This window comes from Sciurus carolinensis, chromosome 11, assembly GCF_902686445.1.
Source record: "Sciurus carolinensis chromosome 11, mSciCar1.2, whole genome shotgun sequence".
NCBI lineage: Eukaryota > Metazoa > Chordata > Mammalia > Rodentia > Sciuridae > Sciurus > Sciurus carolinensis.
In genome coordinates, this window is record NC_062223.1 from 124,948,295 (window position 1) to 124,965,459 (window position 17,165).

At 46.5% G+C, this 17,165-nt stretch overlaps 1 protein-coding gene across 5 annotated transcripts in view; it reads left to right on the plus strand.

Moving 5' to 3' along the window:
- Pknox2 (PBX/knotted 1 homeobox 2) overlaps positions 1 to 17,165 on the plus strand; it is a 268,028-nt gene that overhangs the window by 166,914 nt on the left and 83,949 nt on the right. For 3 of the 5 annotated variants that reach the window (XM_047518383.1, XM_047518385.1, XM_047518384.1), the window contains one exon: positions 331 to 437. The exons of the other annotated variants lie outside the window; for them this stretch is intronic. The gene's annotated coding sequence lies outside the window, so the exon portion shown is untranslated. The remainder of the gene's footprint in view (positions 1 to 330; positions 438 to 17,165) is intronic. 5 annotated transcript variants of the gene reach the window in all.

Here is a 17,165-nt window from a genome sequence, read left to right on the forward strand (position 1 = left end):
TCCACTAGAGTCTCAGAACGAGTTGCCTGCTGGTCTTCCCAGTGCTGCCCGCAGCTGGGGGAGAAGGCTGCAGGTACTCTGGTGTCAGGAACCCAGACCAGCAAGAGATACTCATAACTGACACAGTTTGGACCCCCAGATGACTGGGGATGGGAGTGGGTCTCAGCAATCATGCTGAAGAAAGAGTTGAAAGGTTAATATGGTAGAGGAAATAGAATCTATCCCTTCTGGAATATAACACATCCCAGGAGAAGGAGAGGAGTCAGTGAGTAGAGCCCAGAGTTCTGTTTTCTGAGGCCCCTGCTGAGAACTGCTCTGCCTTGCTTGTAGGTGCTCTGGCTCTAGCTGACAGGAAGTATTTCTGGTCCAGCTGGAAGTGAAGAGGAGGGGAGTGAGCCTCCTGCACACCATCCCAGAGGCTGCGGGATCACCCAACAGTAAGAATTGCTTTTTCTCTCCTTTAACACATAAATTAAATCCCCCAGGCTGATTTTTTTTTTTTTTTTTTTTTCCTTTCTGAAAGCCGCTAGGACCAGTTGATCACTTGAGGTGACACTTAGCATGGACAACATTTGGCTATAAATTGCTGTACTTTTTTTTTCATATCCTTGTGTTTTACCTTTTTAGCTCCTTGGGGACGAGGGCCAGCCCTCCTCCCTGTACACTCTGCTCTTCTGCAAGTTCCATGAGTTGTTGGTACAGATGGATGGGGTATTGCTTACATCCGTGATGATGATCACGTTTGTACAACTCTCCAGAGCAAGTGTTACCCCCTGAATGTTGCTGAGTGTGCCAGTGAAAAACACAATTCCTGAGCCCCACAGTCAGATTCTGATTCTGAGAATCGGATGAAGACCCATGGATCTTTACCCCAAGCCCGAGCAGGATTTTTTATTTTTGTTTTTGTTTTCATGATCCTGGGGATTGAACCCAAGAATGCTACCACTGAGCTATATCTCCAGCCCTTTTAAATTTTTATTTTCAGTTAGGATCTTGTTAAGTTGCCCAGACTGAACTCAAACTTCCAATCCTCCTGCCTCAGCCTCCCTGATGTCTGGGATTACTGGTGTACCACTGTGCCTGGCAACCCCAAGTGTTTTTGATGAACACTGAACAAATCATCCCATTTATTTCTGATGAACTTGGAGAAATAGTTCCTTAGAATATATTAAGTATTTTGAGTAGAGAACCTCATTTGATCTTTTATTAGATAAGATTTTTCTTTTTTTTTTTTTTTCTTTTTGGTTGTTTGGTTTTCTTAATCCCCTTAAGGAACTTCATGATCTCACAGATTTACATATCAGTTAGTCAGAGATTTGGAAACCCAGTTTGGATAACTGGGTTTCCAGTATGTCTTGATAAGGGCAGGATCTGTTATGGTGAGATTGGGCCCCAACTCCAAAGAATCCTGCCCAGGATTTTCTAAGTTTCCTTGTTGCCTGAGGGCCATCATGACCTTATAGTTCATTAGCCTTCCTTTTGGGGGCAGTAATCAATGCTAAATTCCATCACTAAAGCAGGTTTCCCTGGGAGAGGAAGAGAGAGAGCTAGTCACAGAGATGAATGTTCCTTGGTCCAGCTCCCCAAGCAGGTAGTTAGTAAAACCACGGTTATTCATAGAGGACCCCATGCCTGAGAGCGAGAGAATTGGCAGATTCTCTTTCTTCTCAGGGGAATTCTGTGTTTTAGGTGTATTAAGGGGGAGGGGGTGCTTGTCACCATGCTCCAGCAGTTTGTGGCTCTTGAGGGAAGGCTATCTACAGGGGTCTAGACTGCACTAAGTATAGTTGGGCAATCCTATTTGGGGGACAAGTTGACAATTTTTCTAACATTTGGAGCCTGTGTGCACAATGGCGTTGCACAGAGTTTATTGTACACAGTGGCTGTGACAAGGGCTTGAGAAAGATGAAGGGCAAGTAGAAAAAGAAAGGTCTGACAAGGGTTATATACTCGGTGAACCAGTATGAGTATGTTGTTACCAAGTCCAGTGACTTTCTCCGGGACCCAAGTAGAACTGAGGCTCTTTCTTTGGAATTACCTAGTTAATAGTGCTCTCTTCTCTCATGGCTGGGATTGAGGTTGCTGGGTCTAAACAGGCCAGCCTGTGCCCAGGAAATGGACATGCCCCTGCCATCACCTGCATGGTAGACTGAGGGAATGTGTTGACTGACTGCTAGTTCTTGCCATGGATTGTGATTTTGTTCCATGGATGTAACAGAAGAAATATTACCAACATACCCCTGACTTCTGCCCCCATCAGTCCCCCAACACCCACACACTCACTGACCTTTCCAAGTCTTTCCAAGTGAGTGACAGTATGGTCTCTCCTGGGGACTAAATACAGTTGACACTATTGCTTGGATGGGTGTAATTGGCAAGGACGATTTTTGCAGCTAATGCTGGAAGTGTGGCAATCAGAGAAGCCACCAGCTGTCTCACTTAAATTCTTAGCTCTCTCGCTCTCTTTTTTTAAAATCGTTTTGCTTACATAATCCACCCCCTTTTTATTTTCTAATTCTCTCCTTGCAAAGCTGGCACCAGAGGGGAAGGGCTGGGGTGGAGGGGGTAGCAATTACACATCAGTTTGGGGAGCATTTACATTTTGCAATTACAATTTAAAAATAAGTCTCGTTAATGATCTCCACGTGTGAACGACAAACCTTAACTGACATACATACTCTCCTGGGCCCGCCTGCCTGCCCCTCCCCACCCCCAAATAAAACCCCAGAGACTCAGGGAGGCTGAAGTTCTCAGGGAGGAACAGCAGGAGGCCTGGGCCGGCTCAGTTGTGAGGAGTGGCCAGGGCCATTAATGTGCCTTTGATGTTGGTTAGAGGACAGAGATGGGGTGGAGAGCATGGAAAACAGACTTTTAGACCCCAGCTTCTCTCCTCCTCTCTGCACTTATGCAGGGTCCTGACCCATCTCTTTGAGCCGTGTCATGGTCAGTTCTCTGTGTCCATAGGAAACTCCATCAGTGCTCAGAGCTGTGGAGAGAGGGGCCCCCACTGCTGTTATCCACTGCTAGTATCCTTCCAGGTGGGAATTTTCAAAGTCCCATTGAGCAAACAGGAATCAATGTCCCCAGTCAAGGCAGCTGGATATCCATGGATTGTGTAAAGGGGCTGATTCCTTCGTCAGGGTTCAGAGAGGGAACAGCATGTGCTGTGTCCCTGTTTGGGAAAGAAACTGTTCTTCTTATCAATGAGTTAGCACATGTTAATCGGATCCCTCTGATTCCTGCCTAAGCTCAGGCTTTGAATTCCAACCATTCAGCTTAGATCCTAGCACTGCCATTGCTGGCTGTGGGTCCTGGGCAGGTTACTTGAACAGCTCCTGCATGGACCCCCTCTCACCCTTCCCCTCCCCCCACCGGATTCTCTGTGGGCTTGGCATCAGGCTGGGGTCCAGACTTCCATCCTCATTTGGGTCTCTGCTTGACTCTGCCTTTTAACAAGCCCAGATAGCTCTTTCCCAGACACTACTTCCACTGGGTGATCTTTCCTCCTGGCCCCACGTATGTTCCTTACCTGTGAATGAGAGCAGGGGACCAGGACCTCCCTGATAAGCCTTTTGTTTTAACATCCTGTAGCCTCTGATCCTCAGCCCCACTCAGCTCCCCTCCACCAAATATTTGAGTATAAAGCTATTCATCTCTTGGGCAACTTCCTCCAGGCCAGTCTTTGAACTGACACTTACTGTCAAGAACTCCCAGCTGCTACTCGAGACATGCACAAGATAGCTCTTTACCCACTACAAAAAGAGGCACCCATCTTAGAAAGATCTGGGAAGGGAAGATTTCCAGAAGTAGATATGTAACCTGGGCAGGGAAAACAGAAGGGGCCAGCAGTCCAGGAGACTCCTGAAGTTTGTGTCTTAGTTTTGGTGTTTATTCTAATACATAAGTGTTATGATTCGGGGGGCTGGGGCCTTAGTTCAGTCATGGTGCACTTGCCTAGTATGCAGGAAGCCCTGTGTTCCATCCCCAGCACCGCATGCACAGAAGTCATATATTACATACTGTTCTAAGAACTTGCTTTTAAATAAATTGACACATAATTGTACAAATACATGGATTACAGTGTGAGAATTCCCTGCATGCCTACAATGTGCAATGGTTAAATCAGTGTTTTTGGCACTCACTGCTTCTTAAATATTTATCATTTCCTTGTGTAAAAAGTTTCCTAGGATCTATGAGGCTATTTTCCAGGTCAAAATAAGTAGATTTACCCTCATTATTTTCCATTGCTACATAGTTTTTTTATTATTTGAATTTTAAATTATTTATTTTAGCTGTTTTTTTTTAATTAAAAGTATGTATAGGAGAAAGGGAAACAGTGTAAAGATATAAAATAAAGGGTCTCCCTTCTTTTCCCTGCAACTTCAACACATGGAAGCTTCTGGTTCTGGTTACTTGATAGCCAACATTTACTTTGCTAAATAATACTTCAGTTCCTCTTTCCTAATGTACCTGTTAATCTGTTAACTCCCTGCTATGAAAGTTCAGGAAAAAAAAAAGTTCAGGAAATTACCATACATTCTCCCCCTTCTAATCTGCATGAGTTTGATAATTTTTAACACTATATACTAAAAATAAATGATAGCAAATATTTGCTTTATTAATATATAATTATTTATTACATATTAATAAAATTATATATTATATACTCCATATATCTAATATACTATATATAATATACAGTATTGTGTAATATATACTATGTATTAATATAAGTATATATTTTAAATCTTAATATAAAAATATATACTAAAGAATATTTAATATATATAAAACACTGTATTATATATAATACTATATGCTATACTATTTACTGCATATGATATAATATATAGTATATTTTAAACATTATACTATATAATATGAAGTATTATATAGTATGTAATACTATATATTAGCATCTATATATGTATACAGGTATTACAACTATAGGTTTAAAACTGTTTTGTTTTTAGTTTTGTTTTGAGGTGATTGGGACTGGGATTGAACCCAGGGACACTCCACCACTGAACTATACCCCCAGCCCTTTTTAGTTTTTGAGGTAAGGTTTTGCTTAATTGTTAAAGCTGGCATCAAACTTGTGATCCTCCTGCCTCAGTCTCCTGATTCCCTGGGATTACAGTCATGTGCCACCCTACTGGGTCTTTCTCTTTGACCTTGATGACATTGCTCCACCATATTCTTATTCTGATTTCTAATCTTTCATAAAAATATATAATACCATATCTTATAATATGATACTATATATTATTACATAATATATAGTACTTTATATATTACATAAAATTATATCTGTTGTATAATACTTAAATACATATATAATACTTAAATACTTATATAACACATTTTCTACTATAATACATAGTGTATGTGTTATGTTTTATGTTATTATATGTTATATGCCATACATTATATATAAAATAAAAACAATATCTACTATTTTTACATTATTAAGATTTAGAAGAACTACATCTATTATATGTTTAGTTACTTCTGCATTCTGACTAGAGGTTGATTATAGGATGAAAGTATATTAAAAAGCATTAAACCCAAAAACAGTGTGATTTGCCTGAGGAAGGAGATGGGTCCTGTCATTGCCATCCCAGCTGCTGTGATGGAACTTTTTGAGCACTATGGTGTGATGACCCCTTCCACCTTCCCTCTGGATTTTTCCTTCTGTAGGTCAAACCAAGTTGCTGCTCTTCTTGTGTATATATTGCCCTTCCCCTTGCATTTCTTTGTTTTGCTGGAATACTACCTCTAGCCATTTTTTATAATGGTGAGTGGAAGAAAAAGAGTTCTTACAAATGCAGTGCTGAGTCTTTTTTTTTGTCGTCACACTTGGTTAATCATCTGACTGAGCTCAGAATCCCAGGTTCAAATCTTTTCCTCCTTTCTTATCTGTTTTGGGGAATCAGGGTTGGATCCGGGGCCTCTGGTATGCTAGACAAGAACACTGCCGCTGAACTCCGTCCCCAGCCCTTCTTCCTGGGTCATGATGATATTGCTCCCCCGTCTTATTTCCCAGCTTGCGATGAGGATCTGTGAGAACTTTTATTTTCTCATTCAAATTCAGAAATTCCACCCCTAGAGCTGTAGATTTGCTTTTTTTCTTCTTTCTTTTCATTTCATTTCTCTTACTCAGTCCTTGGGATCCTTTTTAATCTGAAGTCACCTGTCTGACTTCAGCTCAGGGAAGTTTTCATTTTGTTATCTATATTCATTCCCCAGGTAGTCTGTTTTCTCCTTCTGGAACTTCCACAGCCCAGCACATGGCCAATGATGACTGTTTGCCACTTGGGACTTGAATTCTAGAGAAGACCCTATTGCCAACTTGTTGCATGAACTTGGACCAGCTTCCTCTTTGGTCCAGGGAAGAGGTCAGACCTCATGACTGCTCAGGACTCTCCCAACTCTGCTGGTCCTCTGACAGTCTGCCCCAGAACCTGTGTCCCCACCACTCCATAGTGAGGAAGAAATAGTTTCTGCAGAGTAAAGAGAAAATAGGTGATCAGGTCAGCCATGGCAGCCAGCCTCCCACTGTGGACCTTTTCCAAAAACTCCCATCTCTCCAGGATCTGTGTCTGTTCCCACTGGGCACGGCTCCCCTTGAACTTCCGGTCACTCTGGAATAGGCTTCATCTCCCCTGCCCATCCCCTGCTCCCCACATTTCTCAGCTCACGTGCACACAGCTCCCAATGTTCCAAAACAGAGGCTCTGCCAGAGACAGCCAGACCCTAAAAAGAGAAGAAAGAACACAGGGGCCTGCAGAGAGCAGGGATCTGCCCCGGCTTTGGGAAACATTTGTCCTGGGAGAGTCATCTCAGAGAGTCATCTCAGACGAGCATCCTGTTTACACCTCCTTGTCCTGGAGACATCTCCCATGCAGTTTTCCCACATGCCTGGACCAGACTGCCCTGGACAGAACCTCTAGATCTGAGGGTTGAGATTCTTTGTTCCTTTTCTCTGGGCAACCTGACCCTGGCAGATCCAAAGTAACAAATGCTCAGATCCCAGGAGATTAGGAGTTGTTCTAACTTGGAATATCTTAATTGGTCCTTGAGGGCCACTATGCAAAATTCTTCTCTTCTTCTTCCACCTTCCTGGTGTTTACACTAGCATGATAAGTAGGGGTATGGCAGGAAAAAGAAGAAGGGGAAGTAGAGGTACAATCTTGAACTTCAAGTCCACAAAGATTCTATGTGAAAGGCAGGACACTTTCTTTTCCATGAAGAGACCATAATGATAGGAAATGAGTTGTCATTGCAAAAGTCAGGACTGACGTTCTATGCAAGTTAGACTTTTCAGACAAGTTGCTAGTATTCAAAGATTCTGCTGCTAATATGAAACACTTCTCCTTTGTGTCTGGTACAGCTGGAAGGGCCAGGAAATGACGAATGGTTTCCCTAGAAGAAGCCAGAGAACTACAGACCCTTCCCAAGGCTGGAGGTTGGGGAGATGGAGGCTGCAGGAAGCAGTCAGGGTCCAGTGGGAGGCAGAACACAGCTCTAGTGCTCTTTCCTAATCACTGCTTGCTTTGGAGACTGTGAATAAAATTCTATTACAGACCCACAAGGATGTCTTCACTGGTCGCCCATGCTGCTGGAATCTCACCAGCCTGAGAAAGGAGAAGGTTCAGAAAGAAAGGGGCCCAGGAAGGGGCTCCAGCAAAAGAAGAAAGCTAGAACCTAGGGAAATATGACAAGGAGTGGACTCTTCCTAAGGATGGAATGCCCTGACTCAAAAAACGAATATTGCTCAACTGGACAGGCTTTCCAAAGAGAGAGCCAGGTGCCTCTTTGCCTGTGAGTCATGGACAGATTTCATTCTAGAACAGGGACTTCTTTGCAGCTGTGGGTGGTCCCTGGAAAGCCAGGGGTGGGGTGGAGAGAAAAGGCCAAGTGGAGACAGTTACAGAGAGCAGGCTGACTGCAGGCTCCCTCCCACCCCATCCCACTCCACCCTCCTGGACCCCTGCAGGGCATCTTGGTCCAGGCTGTCAAGGAGACACTGACGGGTTCCCGGTCAAAGTGAGTCAGACCCCTGGCCCTGAGCAACTGGGTGCAGGATCAGGGACAGATGTATAGAGCTTTTTCCCAGAGTTCTGCTCCCAGACAACTAAGACACATGACCATGTTCCCAATGACACATCAGCTTTGAGATGCGCTCTCCAACTAGACATTTCTGTCATTTCATGTTTATTCTTTGATTTTGTTCTTTCCCTTCCTAATTGAACACACAGTCCAGTGAATCTGTGACGGAGACTCGAGATTTGCTGCTTTCAGCACGCTCAGTGTTTTCCATCTTTGTCTTGGTGGTATTATGTCTCCAAGCCCCCTACTTCTTATTGCTGGTATCAGCACTTTCATTTTCCCATCTCCCACTCACTCAGTTTTTTAAATAATAAGAGCAGAATGCAATAAAATATTTACATAAATTTGGGCCAACACTGCTGTACAGGATGACAGGACTGACAGAAATTGAAGGAGCCCCAGTGTGGGAAGGGACAAAATATACATGCATTGACCGTGTACATGTGCCTGCCCACGGTGCATGGGACACACTTAGTGGTGTCAGTATAACAGAATTCTTAGAAATTTAAGGCCAGGTGAAAGTCAAAGGACAGCCTACCCTAAATGGCCTGTCAAGGCTGGCAGCTTGTTTTCATGATTGATCTTGCCCCGTCTGTACTTCTACAGCTTCTAGGGGTCTCTTTTCTTCTTTGGTGTTTCCCACCTTCACCCTGTATATTCAAGAGTCTCGAATCAGACTGCGCGTAACACTGGAAACTCTCTCAACCTCCCAGTCTCAGTTTTCTCATCCACAAATAGGAACAATTATAATGCTGACTCCATATGGTTGTTGAGAAAAATAAACAAGGTTATCCTTACGAGCTGAGCATTGTGCCTTGTGCCAGGTGAGGGCTAATAAATGGCTTTGTCATTAATTCTCTATTATTATCTCACCCCCATCAAAATTCACTCCAGGGCGAGGGACTAACAAAGTCATTCTCACTGAAGTCTAAATGGCCCTCGAACTTGAAGAGTTATCCTAACCCAGATTGGTTTTACGTTTTAACAGAAAGCCAAAGAAATTGAATTGTCACTGTGCATATGAATTTTCAGGCTCCATCAGGAGGGAGTCCTATTGCATATGCTTTCCCACCATAGATGCCAGGCGGAGCCATGACCTTGTCTCCTGGGGAGCATAGTGGTCATCCATCAGAAGAGATGTGTGGGTGAGGAGTGAGTTCCCGTAACATAAAAACATACATAGTGATCAGTCCTGATACGGTGCCCCACATCTGACTATGCAAGGCTCTGAGGGAGAGGACAGTCCCAGAGTGGAAAGTGAAGGAAACTTTTATGGAAGAATAAGGTTTGGAGGCAAGTTTTGATGAGGAAAAGGGCATGGTTGCATAACACAGAACACCTTCCTCAGGGACAAGGAAAACTGTGGAAGAGACAGCTTAGGTCAGGCAATAGAGGGCATGTCTGCCTAGCTGTGGTGTGAGTCTGTGGGTCCCGGGGATGGATTCACTGACCAATGTCACTTCCTCTCACATCGTGGCCATTATCCACCCTTCCCTGGGGCCTGACCTTGGCAGATCAGGAGCACAGTGCCAGTGCCCTCGGTCCAACAGCTGTGAGGACCGAGGGTGGAAGGGGCTGTTTGGGCAGTCTTCCCTCCTCCAGCTGATAGTTACTGTGGACTCCACCCCAGCCTTCCCCACTTTTTCCTCATAAGCTTCACCTGGGCCACCACAAAGGCCCCCGGGAAGGGCCCCCATTGGCTGGGAATGAGTAGATTGGGGTAATAACTTGAACCTAACCCAGAGACCAACCACTGGCTTCCATAATTGACTCCTGATCGTGTATTTCTTTCCCCAGTTAAAAATTGGGACCCAGTGTGACCCCATTGGAGGATTTGATTTAGCCATTCTCAGAGAGGAAAAGGGACTGTGGCTGACCATCTTAGGATCCTCTGGTTCCAGGAGAATATGAGATCATCCCAGGGGGTGGACTAGATGGGCTCCAGGGGCCTCACCTCTGTGGCTCCAGCTGCCCCAGCCCCTCTTTGCCCACACTTCGGTTCCCAGCTCCCTTTTCAGTTCCCAGGGAGTACCCTGCACTAGACTTATGAAGGGGACGGAGACCGGCAGCAGGGAGGAGGCCGCCTCGCTCCCTTCTCCTGGTTCCCCAGCGTCTGAGCTGTGTGTCTGTCTCCGTTGAGTTGTGAGCCTCAGGGGCCAGGTCTGGGTTGTTTTCTCAGCTCAGATCCTGAGCAGCGGCTGCTGTCAGCTCTCAACAAATAATAATAAACCTGGGAATCGGGTTTGTCGAGGGGGACTTCAGTCCCTAGGTTCATTTTTAGATTTGTTTCTCTCCATGTGTGCAGACAAGGAAGCATGTGATGGTGTCTCAGGGGGCCCTGCAGGGGCTCCCCGGGGCCCTGCCAATCTACCCTCGCTGCCACCCTGAGGAAGACCTGGAGGGCTCTCCTCTGTCCCTGATCCCTAGAGCTGCCTGGATGTTTAAAAGAAAAGAAAAATAATTAAATCAAAGGCCTCAAGCTCTCTCCTTTCCCTGTGCCTCCCCACCTCTCCCACTTGCATTGTTTGGCTAGACATAAAGGAACTAGAGATGAAAAAGAGGGCAGACTCCCCTCCCTAGGTTAGAGAGTTTCCTGAGTGATGGGCAGGAAACTGGGGCAATAGGCCCAAGGAAGGCCCTCCCTGCCAGGGCAGCAGTAGACCCCAGACCACTGTTTCTAGGGTGCAATAGGGAAAGGGTCTCCTGGAAGAGAATGTAATCGAACACCCCTGGGAAAACAAGGACCCACCTGTGGATGAGCATGAACTGTAAGACCTTAACAACACCCTCTGGGACAGAGTAGCACCCACTTTTTAGCAGATAGAACCCACTGGAGGTCATTCCTGTAATCTGGCAGGAGAAAGTGCAAACCACCTCTCTGAGAAGAGAGCAATTGCTGTTCTTCCCCTTACAGCCGAAATGCACTCTACCTTTTCCTTTCCCTTTCTAGGTGTGTTTTTTGTTTTTGTTTTTGTTTTTGTTTTTTTTTTTTTTTTTGGTTTGGTTTGGTTTTATTTTGTTTAAAGGAACCAAAGGGGGAAAAATTGCCAAGTTGTAAAGTGCTTAAAAAAGAGATAAGAATCTTCATCAAAATGCTAAAAGCTGGAGGGGGAGAGTAATGTGAAAACTCTTGCCTGCTATTTATGGGATTGATTCTCAGATCAAGAAGAAGCAAGCAGTTGGATGAAAGGAATTATTGTTAAGCTCCTCGGTAGGAAGATCTAATGGACAATTGCCGCTATCAGGGGGAATTAAATTGCTGTTTCAGTTTGTAAAATATATCAGGAGCTTTTTGAAGCGCCAGCCAGGGTGTGACAGCCTGTCAGGGAGCGCGTGGGGACTCCATCACTTCTGTCCTGTGCGGGGAAGCAGTCGGACAAGAGGGCTCAGGTCCCTAATCCGTGTTTTCATACCACAGTGAAGAACTGGAGGAGCAACGGAGGTGGGGAGGGAGCCTATGAACTCTGGGCCCTGGTGTAGTGGGTCTCCTGCGATTTAGAACTGTGTGCCAGTCAGCAAGAGGGCAAGATGGTGCTGTTCCACTCTGGGAAGCCTAGCCAGGTTTGAGTTCAAGGAAGATAAGTTCTGTCCCTAGATGAATGAGAGAATAAGGATGGTGGTGGGGGTCTGTGATTGCCTGGGCCAGGGCTGGAGGTTAGTCCCCAGACATGCTCAGTGGAATCCTGTTTAATTAACTACTAAGCTTGTCTTCAGCCCCCCACCATTAAACCGTGGGCACAGAGGAATCCAGAGTGAATAGTAACCATCCCCCACCAACACTCCAAAACTGGTTTCTGGAGCAAACTTGTGGTCATCTGTTTCTAGGCTGGGTCATAAAGCAGTGTGCATAAATGACCAATTTACCCAGTCACACAGGACAGGTTGTTACTCCTGATAAAAAGCAAAGAGTAAAATGGCCTCGTGGGGCAGGAGGTGGAGAAAGGGGAGGTAGTTGAAGCTCTTGGAAGTCGGACCCTGGGCCACTCCTTGGGTTGGGGATGAGGAAAGGGTCTGTGTTACCCTTTCCAAATCCCATTCCCTCCATGTGGCAGTTTAGGAGAGAGGAAGAAATATTTTCACACTTCTCAGGGAGTCTTAGCCAAAGCTTATGCTGGCGTCCTCTCTGTCCCCACTCTGTTCCCTGGAGACTAGCGTCATCATACTAGTGCATGACCTGGCACCACCTTCCAAGTAGGCATCCCAAAGAGGCAGCAAGTGACAATGAGGACAGAGAGTGGTGGGTGCCCAAAGGGTGCGGTTGTCTTGGTTGTCATCTCCGCTTCTTGCTGAAGTCAATGGGGAATTATCTTCCACTGTGTGCTCCAAGCAGGAGCCCAAGGGGCATCAGGGAGGTGGGCCTCCTGGCCATGACATTCTGCAAGGACTTTGGGCTCTGGGTCACATGCAGCATTTCCTGGGACCTGGGTAATTGTGGAGCGGCAGTTCATTTTGACCTCTTAGCCGTTCAGCCTCAGGACTGAGTGAGCGAGGGTATCAGACCTGAGTGCAAATCCTGCTTAGTTCCTCTCCCACCTGCCTTCCCATTAGTAATGTAGACACAGATACACTCCCTGCTCCCCAGACCCCACCCTGAGCTTCATCTGACCAGACTGGAGGATTTCCATTTGCCCTGCACCCTGAGACAGGAAGCAGCATCTGTCAGGGCCAGCATTTCTGTTGCCTGAATCCCCAGGCCCCTGACTTTGTCACCGCACTAGGGCAGTGTTTTCATAAGCTATAGGGTAGACCAGGTTCTAGGGGTGCCTGCAGTCTTCCTACAATTCCTCAGTCTCCACCTCAAGGACCCTTCACTTCTTTCTCCTTTTGAAACATTTTAATCTGACAAGCTGATTTGGGGGCAAAATCCCACCAGTACATCCTTTCTCCACTTCATCCTCATCCATCTCCATCCCCCCAATTGGCCTCATCCCAGGTTGTGGGGACCATGGAATTCCTGTAGACACTAAGCTTTCAGCTTGTGATTTTAGCCCTTACTGGATTTTGCAGAGACCTGGTGTGTGTGTGTGTGTGTGTGTGTGTGTGTGTGTGTGTGCACCCACACGCCTGCATTTCTTTAGATAAATCCACAGAGTCACATGAAATCAGTGACAGGTTGACACCGTTATTTCAAGATTCATCGCTCTGAGTTGCCAGCAAAGGAGACCTAGCCAACTCCTTCCCACCAACAACACTTTTTTTCCAGGCATAATTTATAGCACTGGGGTGAATTTGTTTCCAAAAGATGAATATCACACTATCAGCAACAGCTGCCTCTCATTTTTATTTGTTTTTAAATTTGACTCAAAGTCCAATTCTCCATACACATCCAAAGCTGTAAATCCTAAGGCGACTGATTACATGATTTAGTAAACAGGTTATATTATATAATGCAATTAAAGAGGGGCCCTGCGACACCACCTACAGGCCACTTCTGGGAAGGGAGCTAGACCAGAGACGGTCACTTGGGACAAAGCTTGCCACTGAAGGAGAGAGGGGATTGCACCACAGTTGAGGCAGCTGCCCCAAAGGGATCAGTTGAAACCAGCCAGGTTACTAATGCAGCTTTTCGGTCCCTCCTGCTGAGTTCACTGTGTTATTTCAGCCTCCTGCAAATCTGTCTAGACATTAGAACCCCAGCCTGAGCAGCTGTGCAGAGGGGAAAGTTTGGGGATAGGGGTGGAGGGGTAACCTGAGGGTGGTCTGGTGGGCTTTTGGCTCACTGGCCTCAGGGACCCCACTCCTCCACTTTCAAGTGAGAGGGAAGGAAGAGAAGATGGGAGCTGGCTGGCCCTTGGAATGAAGTTACAATCCAACTGTTTGCATTCACATCCACAAGCATATCTAGAGTGCTAACTATGGGCAAAGACTTTCAGATTATCCTGGTGGAATCTCTTCATTCTGCCGTCCAAGAGGGTAAAAGACTCGCCAAGTCACAGAAAAGTGGCAGATTCTCCTGGGTGTGGAGTTCAGGACTTGGGACTCCAAGCACAGACTCTGATCCTGGATGACCTTGTGGATGCTCTCGTCCAGTTAGTTTACAGATGGGGAAATTGAGACCCAGACAGGGGTGGGTCTTCCACAGCCCCTACTGTACCAAGTGAAAGAAAATCGTGAAAACTGTGTGTGCATATAACGAAGGACAGAGGAGAAGCAGCTCTTAGCTGCTATGGAAAGGAGGGAAGGAGGAAGGAAGGAAGAAAAGGAGGGAGGGAAACCAGGGACCACCTTCCTCACCCTTCTTCCCTGGACTACATCATTTCTGGAAAACTACATTAGGTTCTGTTGTCTCCAGGATTCTGGCTTCCCCAGAGAATTTTTTTTTTTTTTTTTTTTTTTTTTTTTTTTTTTGCAGTGGTAGGGATTGATCTCAGGGCCTTGCACATGCTAAGCAGGTGCTGTACCACTGAACTACTTCTCCAGGCCCCTCCAGAGAGTTTTTCTAACCATGGGTGACATCACAGAAAATCAGTACCGGGAGCAAAGAGAGTCTCATTTCCCAGGGACTGAGGGAAACAAAAAGAAAAAAAACCGGAATAGAAGTGAGTGTGTGTGAGAGGGGAAAGTTCAGGGATGAGGAAAACAGGACTATCAGAGTCTGAAAAGGTGGAACTATCCCCTTCCCTCTTGTCCTTGTGCCAATGCCAGCCCAGTCTTCAGTTTGAAGCAGGCAGATGGGACAGAAAGGGGCCAAGGAAAGCTTAGCCCTTCCTTCCCTCTCCTACCTCAGCACCGGATACAATTTAGTCCCTGCTAGGGTCAGGGGCCAGGAACAAATGCTGTGGGGCCAGCTGGCCAGACAGTTCCCAATTAGACTTTGTTTCTCATCCTTAAGGCCCTAAGCCCCCAACCCCTGCACCCTGGCCCAATTACTGCCCAACAGCATTAACCCCTTGGTACCCCCAGGCCGTTAATGGAATGTTAATTGGTCTAATGGGTTTCATGTCAACAAGTCCTAATGAGCTCTTTCTAACGAGCTTGGCATTTTTTTTTTCTAAGCCTGTTTGTCAACACACAGGAGTTTGGGCTCCAGTCAGAGCCTCCTGTGCCTGGCTGTGGCGAACTAGAGCTGAGGCGACAGAGGAAGATGGGTACTTAGGCTGAAGTTCCTGTTTGCTAAAGGGGTGCGCCTTTGTGCCCCCCTCACCCGCACCCCTCCCTAGCCTCACCTGGCTCCTGGCCTCTTATAAAACGATATTTTCAGCTCCTTTTAATGGGATGATATCAGTGACACAAATTACTTCTTCTTGGTTGTCACTGTGGAGTGTTGTATTGTTTCTTGTCCCCCACTAGCTGTTACACAGTAAAGATTTTCAGCATTAAAAGCAAAACCAAACTCTGAACATGAGCCTCTCCAGGATGGGAAATCTGTCCGTGGCAAATGTTCCTCGTGTGCCCTCCATTTGCAGTCTTGGCTCTGCTCCCTGAATGCCCTGGTGTCTGGTAACAGAAGCGCCAGGGCTTCTGGACGGAGCCAGGGCCAGGGCAGGCAGCTTCTCACAACCCCTGACAAAAGCTCAAGGCCCTGGACTGGGGTTTACTCCTGGAGCTTAGTCCTGCCACTCCTCTCCCCACTCCCAAAGGAAGTACACAAAGGGGAGGTTTCCCCAAAGGGCTGGGACCCCAGCTATGGCTGGGGACTCCACCATGCTCAGGCCAGAGTCTCAGTCAAGTCCCTGACCAGATGAGTCTTATCCCCAAATTCCTCTCCAGGATGGTTGCATGTGGCCCCTCAGGAGGACCTAGTGAGATGGGGAGGGTGCACATGAGGTGTGAGTGGGGGTGAGGATATGGGACTTCTAGAGCTGGGTATGGGGTCCAACGGCAGCTAAGCTCCCAAGTGTCAAGTTGTGGGAGGCTTCTGTGACTCAGAGAGCAGAGAAAGAAACTTAAGCCCCTGTTGAAAAGACCTCCTGTTCTCCTGCAGGAGAAGCCCCGAGAGGGCAATGGGGCAGTGGCCTAGTGGCCTGTGGTGACCCAAAGAGGGGGAGGGGCAAGGGCCATCTGGGTCTTCTGAAGATTGCTCAGGGGTCTGAGCCTCGCTCCACCACCCAGCAGGCTCAGGACTGAAAAATGCCTCAGCCTTCTGGATGGTTGGCTCTGAGAACAGACCACTCTTAAAGTCCCTCCTTGCCCCCAGGCAGGACAGCTCTAAATATGTCTAGGGATAGTCCTTTTAAACTGACCTGCCTCCCATTCACAGGACAGTGAACAAAAGAATGCAGATTAAAGACTTCTCTACTTAGCCCAAATTCTCCATTTTGAAATTTCCTTTGCTTTGCCTTCACCGTGAATTTCTCTTTTACGGAGTGAAGTTACCAAAAGACCCAAACCCAGAATTAAAGGGAACCGCTTGCCCCAACAGGAAACAAACAAAAAACACCTCTTTTCTGAATGCGAATCCCACCCTGACTCTGCCTGCAAGCTCCCTCTTCTGGACATCTTTGGCACTGCAACCTTGCTGCTCTTAGTGCAATGAGCCTTCAGGTTGGGTGCTCCCAGGAAGTGACACTGCTACCCCAGCTATCCCCTAGGCTCCAAAGTTGCCTTATCTGCCAGAGTTCCAGAAAAGGCTGTGCCCATCAAGTCTCCGAGACATCCCTAGTTCCTGTATTTTCTCAGGGTTCAAAAAAGAAATTTTAATATCTCCACCCATTTTAATATCTCCAAAGTCTTAATTCTGGAAGTTAATTCTAATGTCTCAAGGAATTTGTATTGGACTGGGGGTGTGACTCAGAGGTAGAGTACTTACCTAGCATGCAGGAGACCCTGGGTTCCATCCCCATGCTGGGAGAAAATAGAAAACAAAAAGCAAACATCAATCTATATTCACTTTCCGCCCCCCCTCAACTCTCTCCACTCTGCTCTTGCTTCTTTTGACTGACTGCCACCCACACAAAGACCCAGCCATTAAAATAGGCCTTGCCCCTGTGGGCGGTGGCTGGTGGCACTGCACACCTGCAATCCTGGCAACTGGGGAGGCTGAGACAGGAGGATCGAAAGTTAGAGGCCAGCCTAGGCAACTTAGCAAGACCCTGTCTGAGAATAAAAAATTA